This window comes from Hylobates moloch, unplaced genomic scaffold, assembly GCF_009828535.3.
Source record: "Hylobates moloch isolate HMO894 unplaced genomic scaffold, HMol_V3 SCAFFOLD_2, whole genome shotgun sequence".
Taxonomy (NCBI): Eukaryota; Metazoa; Chordata; class Mammalia; order Primates; family Hylobatidae; genus Hylobates; species Hylobates moloch.
In genome coordinates, this window is record NW_026652277.1 from 105,402,920 (window position 1) to 105,414,416 (window position 11,497).

An 11,497-nucleotide genomic window follows, 5' to 3' on the forward strand; every position below is an offset into this window, starting at 1 on the left:
GACAGAACAACAGTAATAGTATCAGGTTACAGGATCCTTGATTCAACTCGATGCTTTGCCCTTCGCAGGTAGCTGCTTCATCCACTAATGAAATTCTGTAAAGCTAGCTTTGCTTCTGTAAATGAATAGGATTTGAACGACTTCCAGAATCAAATTGTTTTGCGTTGGGTAAAAAGCAAGTGGTATCAGACATTGCATAATTTCTCTTGAATATTGGTGCATATATTGTGAACTTTGGTACAAAACTAATCAAGACAGTGAAATGCTTAGGTAATAGATACTGGGTGGATCCATTTTGTAAGCGGAGGGGCAAAAAGTGTTTCTAAAAGTTAAACTTTTAATCACATACCTAAAATAAGAATCAAATACAGCACTAATTTAGAAAGTGATCTATGTAGCCGGGCATGGTGGCTCACGCCTGTTAATCCCAGCACTTTGGGAGGCCGAGGCAGGCGAATCTTCCTGAGGTCAGGAGTTCGAGACCAGCCTGGTCAACATGGTGAAACCCCCGTCTCTACTAAAAATACAAAAATTAGCCGAGCGTGGTGGCGCGTGCCTGTAATCCCAGCTACTCGGGAGGCTGAGACAGGAGAATCATTTGAACCCGGGAGGCGGAGGTTGCAGTGAGCCGAGATGTTGCCGCTGCACTCCAGCCTGGTTGATAGAGCGAGACTCTGTCTCAAAAAAATGAAAAGAAAAGAAAATGATGCCGGGCGCAGTGGCTAATGCCTGTAATCCCAGCACTGGAAGGCCGAGGCAGGCGGATCACGAGGTCAGGAGTTCGAGACCAGCCTGGTCAACATGGTGAAACCCTGTCTCTACTAAAAATACAAAAAATTAGCCGGGCGTGGTGGCGCGCACCTATAGTCCCAGCTACTCAGGAGGCTGAGGCAGAAGAATTGCTTGAACCCGGGAGGTGGAGGTTGCAGTGAGCCGAGATCAAGCTACTGCACTCCAGCCTGGGTGACAGAGCTAGACTTCGTCTCAAAAAAAAAAAAAAAAAAGTGATATATGTAGAAACTATCACCAGTGCAATACAAAACAATTTTGTGAATGCCAACTGTCAAATGATTATAAATACTGATTTCCAATGCTCATTTATTCTTGTTTATTCAGTAACAGATGTTTTATAGCCATTTTGTCTATTATTTTAAACCATATTTAGAAGTAGTTCAGTATATTCTTTTTTATAGACAATTTTACAGAATTGTCCAGTGCTTCAGAGATCACACTGTGTCAACAAGTAAGCCCTTCTGGTTTTAATTTAGGATATTTGAAAATATCCTACATTTCCTACATTTGGAAAATCTTTTGAAAAAGATAAGCATTTAATGAAACAGCAGCTTAACTAAGACACCTACTAGGTAAATTTCTACTAAATTCTAAACACTAAATTCTAAACACATGGTAATATTTTCTGAAATTAAGATTTGCCCATAAGTTATAAAATCTACATTTGAAATGTGATGTTGTGAGTTAAATTCCTATGTTTGAGGGAATTCAAGGACTTCAAAATTCATATGAAGTCCTAACCTCCAGTACCTTAGAATATGACTTTACTTAGGAATAGGATTATTTCAAACGTAATTAGCTAAATGTAGTAGGATGGGCCCCTAATCCAATATAACTAGTATTCTTATAAAAAAAAAAAAAAGGAAATTTGGGCCAGGTGCAGTGGCTCACACCTGTAATCCCAGCACTTTGGGAGGCCGAGGTGGGAGGATCACTTGAGGCTAGGAGTTTGAGGCTAGCCTGGGCAATGATAAGAAACCTCATCTCTACAAAAATTTAAAAAAAATTAACTAGGCATGGTGGTGGACACCTGTGGTCCCAGCTACTTGGGGCAGCTGAGGTGACAGGATTGCATGAGCCCAGAAGGTCGAGGCTGCAGTAAGCTATAATCACACCACCACATTCCAGCCTGGGTGACACAGCCAGACCCTGTCTCAAAAAAAAAAAGGCCAGGGTGAAGGGGAGACTGGGTGGGGGTGGGAATTTGGACCCAGGCATGGGGCCAAGGGAATTTTGACCCACATGAACATGAACATGAAAATAGAGATTAGGGTGATGCTTCTACAAGCCAAGGAATGCCAAAGATGGCCAGCAAAACACCAGAAGCTACGAGAGAAGTTGTTCTCCCTCACAGTCCTCAGAAGGAACCAACCCTGAAAACACCTTCTCAGAGTTGTATTCTCTAGACCGTGAGACAATAAATTTCTGTAGTTTAAGCCATCCAGTTTGTGGTACTTTGTTATGGCAGCTGTAAGAAACTAATACAGAGAGGATTGTGGTTATCAGGCTATCATTTGAAATACACCAGAATGCCTAGAAAATGAGGAAAGTATTCTTTTGTTTAATTGTGGAGACAGAGGTCTAAGTTGCCGAGGATGGTCTCAAACTCCTGGCCTCAAATGATCCTCCCACTAGCATTACAGGCTAGCATTACAGCATTAAGTGCTAGCATCACAGGCTGAGCCACTGCACCCAGCCAGCAAAGTGTTGTTGTACTTAAAGGTGGTGGCGGATATCTGGTAAACTTGATAGTTTAGTCATAATAGTTGCCTGTGTGGTCACTGCTACACAGCATATTTGCAAAAGGCTGTCAAGATTAAACAGTGACAGGGCTGGGGTGCCTCCCCTTCTACCAATGACTCAGGAAGCTACTTCAGAAACTAAAAAGACAAGGAAGACCCTTCCCTATTCACCTATGTCTTTGCTCAGGCTCTCTGCTCCACACTTTTTGCCTGACAACTTATATTTTAAGACTCAAGCCCGGCATTAACTCCTCCAGGAAGCCTTCCCCAGTGTTTCAAAGCCAAGTTAGTTTTATAGCCTCACAGAGAAAGAGACACCTATCTGCATATTTTCATCATTATCCTCACCACATCGCAATAAAATTCTGTTCATGAATCTGCCTCTCCTGTCATTGTTAGCTCCTCACCAATAGTATAATACCTTGCACGCTTCAGTAAATGTCCACTGAATATTTCTTAAACATTTTTTATCACACTATCCCCAGTAGCCCACATTATCCTTATTCCTTTATAGATCTGCTAAAATACTATAGCAACCCTTTTAGAGTAGAAGGAAGCTGTTGAAAAAAAAACCTACAAAAGTATTTATTAGGCTAAACTTGAAAATAAAGATAATACTTAAAAGCCGTAAGTCATGACATAGTATATTTTACTTTTATTTTTTAGAGACAGGGACTTGGTCTGTCACCCAGGCTGGTGTGCAGTGACACAATCAAGGCGCACTGCTGCCTCGACTTCCTGGACTCAAGTGATCCTCCTGCCTCAGCCTCCCAAGTAGCTAGGACTACAAACTTGCACTACCATACCCAGCTAATTTTTAAATTTTTTGTAGAGACAGGGTCTCAGTACATTGCCCAGGTTGGTCTTGAACTCCAGGCCTGAAGCCATCCTCCCGCCTTAGTTTCCCAAAGTGCTGGGATTATAAGTGTAAGCCACCACAATATGTTTGAGAAATGAATTTATTTTGTTGATCAAGAAGAAAAAGACAGCAGACCTTAAGACGGGAGGTGGGGGGAAGGAAGTACTAAAAAGGAAAAAGAGCTGAGGGCAGTGACTCATACCTGCAGTCCCAGCAGTTTGGGAGGCCAAGGCAGGGAGGAGGTCAGGAGTTTGGAACCAGCCTGGGCAACATAGCAAGACCCCCATATCTACAAAAAAAATGTTTAAAAAAATAAAAAGAAAAAATAAGAAAAAGAAAACTATATTTAACACATTAATAAGCTGAATCAGGTCACATGAATCTAAATATACAGTACAGCTAATGGCTCCAGTGACCTACACAGACCAGAATTGCTCCTGTTGTAACTAAAAAGCCTGTAACAAGTTTTAAAGGTTTAACATATTTAGAATAGTTTTACCATGACCTAGCAAGTATTTTCTGATTTGTACAATCTCAGAAGCCTCTGAAGAAAATTATTTTACCAAGATACTGGTCTTGCTTGGTATTAGACTTTCCTAACACCTCCCGAAATATTCTCCAGGAACTGATTCTGATGAGTCATTCTTTGACTAAAGCCAATAAAAGTAGACATAGCTGGGTAACATAAGACCTCATCATCCTGAGACTGAAGATCGTCTGCTTATGTTAAATCATTTTCAAACAATTTTTTTCTGATGTCAAATAAAGATAAATGCAAATATATAAGGTGTGGGGAGGTGTTTGCTGACTTTTCATGCTGAGTTTGAATAATCATAGGCTCAGCATTAGGAACGGCAGTTCTAATTCAGGAGCCACTTCAAATCTATATTCAGAACAAGGATTGTCTAGGGCAGAAAAGTTGTTTAATCGTTGTGTAAATGAGTGCAGTTAGGGAAGAATAGACATTGTAATTCCTTCTGCATAAGATTTTGCAAGCTGGCCCAAATCTCTTCTGAGCACCATATTTGGAATACACAGTACTTTCTGTTGTAGATATGATGCTGACTAATTTTTCAGTTTTCATAATTTTGGATGTGGTCATTATTTTGAGTCGATCGGGTAGATCACAGAGTAAGCAGAACCATATATCTGCCAGTGATTTCAAGAGGTCACCTAGTGCGATCCAGTCTCAAGGCAAGATTACCTGTTAACTACTCAAGCCAGACCAGTTTCTGACTCTTCCTAAAGATTGTCAAGAACATTCAGAATCCCGTTCAAGTGTAAAAAACACAATTGCAAATTCTTTTATCAATTCGGTTGGCGCAAAAGTAATTACAGTTTTTGCCATTACTTTTAATTACTCTTGCACCAACCTAATATAGCTTTCATCTCTTCATCAGCGACTGAGTTCTCCTTATACAATGCCCTATGCACTCCAGGAAATAAACCATGATTCACTTAGCCTGAGGAACGTTGAAAAGAAATTACAGGATAATCTCTGACAGTCATATTAAGATATCATGAAGTCCTTATTTTTAAATTTGCATACTTTTCTTAAGTATGTGCCCTCAAGTACCTGCACCCTTCTTCAAAAACTATTTACTCTTAACTTGACAGAAAATTCAAATGTGCTTGGGGATCTTATTTTCCGGTCCAAACCAACTGAAAGAATATACTAGGAGAGAGAAAAGAGAATTAAAGGTGCTATACACTGGCTACAACAAGCAGTACAATCATTGGATAGCAATAAAAGAGACTGTCAAAAATAACTACAGAATTGAAAAAGCACAACAATGTTGAGACACCTCCCTGTCAGGACAATTAGCCCTACCACAGCTCGACTGCAGCTGAGGTTCCCTTGTATTATTATAACATCATGTGTAACAGTGGTAGGGTTGCCAGATTTAACAAAAATATAAGATGCCCAAATTCAAATTCAGTTTGAATTTCAGATTAACAAGGAATTATTTGTTAGTATAAATATGTAACAGGCTGGAATGCAGTGGCCCATGCCCATGACCCCAAAGCTTTGGGAGACTGAGGCGAGAGTATTGCTTGCGCCAGGAGTTTGAGACCAACCTGGGCAATATAGTGAGACCCTATCTCTATTTTTTAAAAAAATCACAAATATTGCATGTATTTAGCTGAAACCCACATTTTACTGGGTGCCCTGTATTTTGTCTGGCAACCCTAAGTAAGGAGCACAAGACAGTGACCATGAATCATCAAGAAAAGCACAAACTATGTTTAGTATGCAGTTCAAAAAATGTGTAACAAACATGATATTAGAAAATATCCTGCCCAGCCATCAGAGAAATGCAAATCAAAACCACAATGAGATACCATCTCACACCAGTTAGAATGGTGATCATTAAAAAATCAGGAAACAACAGGTGCTAGAGAGGATGTGGAGAAATAGGAACACTTTTACACTGTTGGTGGGACTGTAAACTAGTTCAACCATTGTGGAAGTCAGTGTGGCAATTCTTCAGGGATCTAGAACTAGAAATACCATTTGACCCAGCCATCCCATTTCTGGGTATATACCCAAAGGATTATAAATCATGCTGCTATAAAGACACATGCACACTTATGTTTATTGCGGCACTATTCACAATAGCAAAGTCTTGGAAGCAACCCAAATGTCCAACAATGATAGACTGGATTAAGAAAATGCGGCACATATACACCATGGAATACTATGCAGCCATAAAAAGGATGAGTTCATGTCCTTTGTAGGGACATGAATGAAGCTGGAAACCATCATTCTCAGCTAACTATCACAAGGACAAAAAACCAAACACTGTATGTTCTCACTCATAGGTGGGAACTGAACAGTGAAAACACTGGGACACAGGAAGGGGAACATCACACACCCGGGCCTGTTGTGGGGTGGGGGGAGGGTGGATGGATAGCATTAGGAGATATACCTAATGTAAATGACAAGTTAGTGAGTGCAGCACACCAATATGGCACATGTATACACATGTAACAAACCTGCACGTTGTGCACATGTACCCTAAAACTTAAAGTATAATTTAAAAAAAATATATCCCGGCTGGGTGCAGTAGCTCACACCTGTAATCCCAGCACTTTGGGAGGCTGAGGCGGGCAGATCACCTGAGGTCGGGAGTTCGAGACCAGCCTGACCAACAAGGAGAAACCCTGTCTCTACTAAAAACACAAAATTAGCCAAGCGTGGTGGCACATGCCTGTAATCCCAGCTATTCAGGAGGCTGAGGCAGGAGAATCACTTGAACCCGGGAGGCAGAGGTTGTGGTGAGCAGAGATCGTGCCATTGCACTCCAGCCTAGGCAACAAGAGTGAAACTCTATCTCAAAAAAAAAGAAAGGAAGAAAAGAAACAGAAAATATCCCATAGAAGGTATTTAAGATTCAGATAATTTAAAGTTTCAGTTGTTTGGAAAGTTAAATACATGAAATACTTTGGACCATGCATGTTCTAGTCACTGCAGAGTGCCAGCTATAAACTAAACAGTAAACATTTGATGAATAATGAAAAGCTTCACACACTATCTCCCCATTGGTGGGGGACCTCAAGCCCCTGATGGTTGTCTCTAGCCCCACCTCGTCATTTAGTTTTGGAATTCCCTCACACCTTCTACTGCAGCTGTCTGTTCCGTTGTCTTGCTTACGTCCAAGCCTGACTCAGAATTGGTGTCACTGTCTGTGTCAGGCTCTCGTTCCCTCTTGTGCCTTTTGTCCTGTGGTTCCATGATGCCACCACAAACCTTCTCTGATGAGGCTTTTTGAGAGAATGAGATGATACCTGCACTTCCCCAATATTTTGGGCTTCCTCTGCAAGCCCATTGTTATAAGGGTTAGCCAGGTGCATGGTGTGAAGGAAATGAAAAAAGAGGCTCAACTCTTAGCCCAGGAGCAGCTTTCCTAACCCCACCCACTGATAACAAGCATCACCTTGGGACTGATTATTGGTGCCTTGCAGTCCTCAGGGCTTGTGTTAAAGTTAGGACTTTATAGAGTACTCAAAAAATTGATAGATTTTATCTGAAACTTGTGTCCCACAGTTTGTTATATATTGTGGCCAGATGAGTACAAGGGATTGTCCCCATCTTGTACTTAAAAGAGACAGTTCACACTCCTGGTATGGTTTGCCTCTGAGTAGTGGGGTCATGGAGTGGGTTCGTGGGAATAAGACGTTCCTACCTTCAAAGCTTACTTTCTATTTTACAAGCTTGTCTGAAAATTCTTTTTCAAAAGTCCCATTTATCATAATAATTTGGAAAAATAAAATCTAATTTTTTTCTGGAGAAAAAAAGTCATCCCAGTTACCATCAGTCTGGAGACTAAAAGCCAGTACATCACACAATACTGTCTAGTGCATAATAAACCCTTAGTTAGCCATGTCTATTATTATCATGCTAAGGAAAACTCCAAAATCTCCCCAAGCCTTTTTGTCTATTAGATTCCCCACAGTCCAGTTATGGCTGCTGAGGTCCAGTTTCTGAGCCAACTGCCTCCACCACATACACGCCCAAGCAGAATGCTGCCAATGACTTTTATTCAATTTTGCCTTACTCCTGGGTAGTGAGTTTAATTCTCACCTCTGACTGCCTTTCTAGGATGTTCCTTATTATCTTCTATTGTGTTTCAAAGACTTCTTACATGTCTTCCCAAAGAAGAGTGGGAGTTCAGACTCAAAACTGTCAAACTAATATTCCAAACCATTCTCCAGCTGACATTCCAATTCTAATGGAGTCTCATCTTTTAATGTTTTGGTCATGCACAATTGTCAATTTAAAAATTCACAACCCTTCTGAAAGAAAGGCTATGAGTATTCATTGAGAAGAGAATCAGCCAGCCCAATTGAATGTTCTCTGATAAGCATGCAATATAGGAGTAGTGACTGTCAGGATTATGGCCTAATTTCCAACCTCTAAAACCTACTGTGCCTTTTAGGTTACAACAGAAGATAATAGTGATTGGGTTCATTAAACCTGTGTGTTGGCAGTTTATTTTGGAATATGAAAAGTGACATGAAAGATGAGATTGGGGTGCACACAAAGATTATTTTGAACACCTAGAGTAGTCTTCCTTGTTTAAACAACCATGTACTGAGAGTCTGCTATGTCTAAGACACTGTTTGACAACACGGAGGCTAGCAAGATGAAGAAGACACTGCCCCTCCCTTACGCTTATAGTCTAGTGGAGGAGAAATGTACACAAATATCACTAGAGAGAGTGCAAAAGAGGGAACTCAGATAACATCTGAAGTTCCCAATCAGTGCAGTTGGGTTTTAGGGTGTGTGTCACTTTAATCCTGCCTAGATAGGTGAGTTACAGCCTAGGTTGTCAATATGTGGGGGGAATATGGCAAAACCTGCAATTACTTTTGCACCAATCCTAATAAAAATCCTACATGGTCATAGTGTTAATCCCATTTTACTATTGAATTTGTGGCTCATGCCTAAGGTCACACAGTCTAAAATGGAGCAGAGTAGAGACTATTACTTTCTATCACGGGGTCATGTCTTAGTTATTAGTTATCTTAGTATCTCTGTGGCCTCACAGAGGGCTTGCCACACACCTGAGGACCGTGGCATAGCATCATTGACACATCTGCCAAGAAGTTAAGTGAACTAGAGCAGAGCTTCTCAAATTTAAGATGCATGTGAGTCACCTGGGGGATCTTGTTATAATGCAGATTTGGATTCTACCAGGTGATGCCAATGGTGTCCTACCAGGTGATGCCATTGCTTCCCCTGGTCTATGGTTCACATTTTGAGTGTCAAGGAACCAAGAGGAATGAAAGGAACCTGAACTTCTATCTATTTAGGTGAAGTAAAAGGTGTGGTTAATATAATTTGGGAATGATTTTTAGTGATCTGTAGGTAAGTGCTAGCTGTTTTAGAGAAAAGATGAAAGACATTACTTAGAAAAGGCAAATAAGTCATGTGGGCCATGTCATTTCACAATACTCTTGGAGAACTCAATCACTTAAAACAGAAACGTGATACTGCAATAATCAATCATCTTTTAAAGCTTGGTACTCAAGTGTCAGGTTCCATGGAGAAACAAAACAGTGAGGGTGTGTGTGGTGGCTCATGCCTGTAATCCCAGCACTTTGGGAGGCTCAAGGTGGGCGGATCACTTGAGGTCAGGAGTTCAAGATCAGCCTGGCCAAAATGGTGAAACCCTGTCTCTACTGAAAATACAAAAATTAGCTGGGTGTGGTGGCAGGTGCCTGTAATCCCAGCTACTCAGGAGGCTGAGGCAGGAGAATCACTTGAACTTGGGAGGCAGAGGCTGCAGTAAGCCAAGATCGTGCCACTGCACTCTAGCCTGGACGACAGAGCAAGACTCCACCACAAAAAAAAAAAAAAAAAAAAAAAAAAAAAATGAGGCTTTTGTAGGAGACATGTTTTGTGCCCTCTGGAACATGAGACTCTCTTTAAAAAAATTTTTTTTAGGCCGGGTGCAGTAGCTCATGCCTGTAATCCCAGCACTTTGCGAGGCTGGGGCGGGCGGGTCATCTGAAGTTAGGAGTTTGAGACCAACCTGGCCAAAATGGTGAAAACCCGACTCTGCTACAAATACAAAAATTAGCCAGGCATGGTGGTATGTGCCTGTAATCCCAGCTACTCAGAAGGCTGAGATAGGAGAATCGCTTGAACCGAGAAGGCAAATGTTGCAATGAGCCGAGATTGCACCATTGCACTCCAGCCTGGGTGACAGAGCAAGACTCTGTATTAAAAAAAAAAAAAAAAAAAAAAAGGAAAATTTTAGTTAACCGCTTCTACTTATTTCCATTATGATGTTCTGTAAAATTTAATCCATCTCCTTCCTTCAGAGTTTCTTTGCCACCCAAGTCAACAGTGTGAAACATGCCTTTAGGATCGTATTAGGTTGGTGCAAAGGTAAATGTGGTTTTTGCCATGAAAAAATTTAAATAGTAGTATACAAGGTGTTTGTTTCAAGTGTACGTATCAGCACTTAACATAGATAATTGCTATTTCCTTCATGACTTTTTGTTTCATCACAAATAAGGAATAACAAGAATAGTGAAGCAAGACTCTATTAATTGTGTATACCTAGGCTTTCCATTAACAATATGTACATTTTTTGTAATTTATCTTTTCTTGTTTTTCCTCGGGGTTTTGTTTTTTTTTTTGTCTCACTCTGTCACCCTCTGGAGTTCAGTGGTCCCATTTTAGCTCACTGCAGTCTCAACCTCCTGGGCTCAAGCAATTCTCTTACCTCATATATGTCGCCACACCCAGCTAATTTATTTATTTATTTATTTTATTTTATTTTTTTAGAGAGAGACAGGGTTTTGTCATTTTGGCCAGGCTGGTCTTGAACTGCTGAGGCCAAGCAATCTGCCTACCTCAGCCTCCCAAAGTGCTGGGATTATAGGCATGAGCCACTGCACCCGGCCTGCCTCTGATTATATTTATTAAAATATATGTCTGTTGAATCAAATAATAAAAAATATGGGCTTATATTTCATATTTTCTCTTTTTTATTTCTTTTTTCTAGTAATTAATTTTGTTCTATTTACAAAATTATTGGTCAACATGGATTGGGGAAAAAAGCTGTTCCTGCAGATAGTTTGAGAAAAATTTCTCTATAGTAGTGTAGCTGCCTGTTAATGATTACCACCATCAAAGCCAGCATGGTGAAAAAGAACACTATTAGCTAATATATACAAAGTGTTGACTGTGTGCCAGGCACTGTTCTGAGTGCTTTATGTGCATTAACTCATTTACTCTTATAAATTAGCTGCTATTAGGCCGGGCGCGGTGGCTCAAGCCTGTAATCCCAGCACTTTGGGAGGCCGAGGCGGGTGGATCACGAGGTCAGGAGATCGAGACCATCCTGGCTAACACTGTGAAACCCCGTCTCTACTAAAAATACAAAAAAAATTAGCCGGGCGTGGTGGCAGCGCCTGTAGTCCCAGCTACTCGGGAGGCTGAGGCAGGAGAATGGCATGAACCCCGGGGGGTGGAGCTTGCAGTGAGCTGAGATCGCTCCACTGCACTCCAGCCTGGGTGAAAAAGCGAGACTCCATCTCAAAAAAATAAATAAATAAATAAATAAATAAATTAGCTGCTATTGTATCA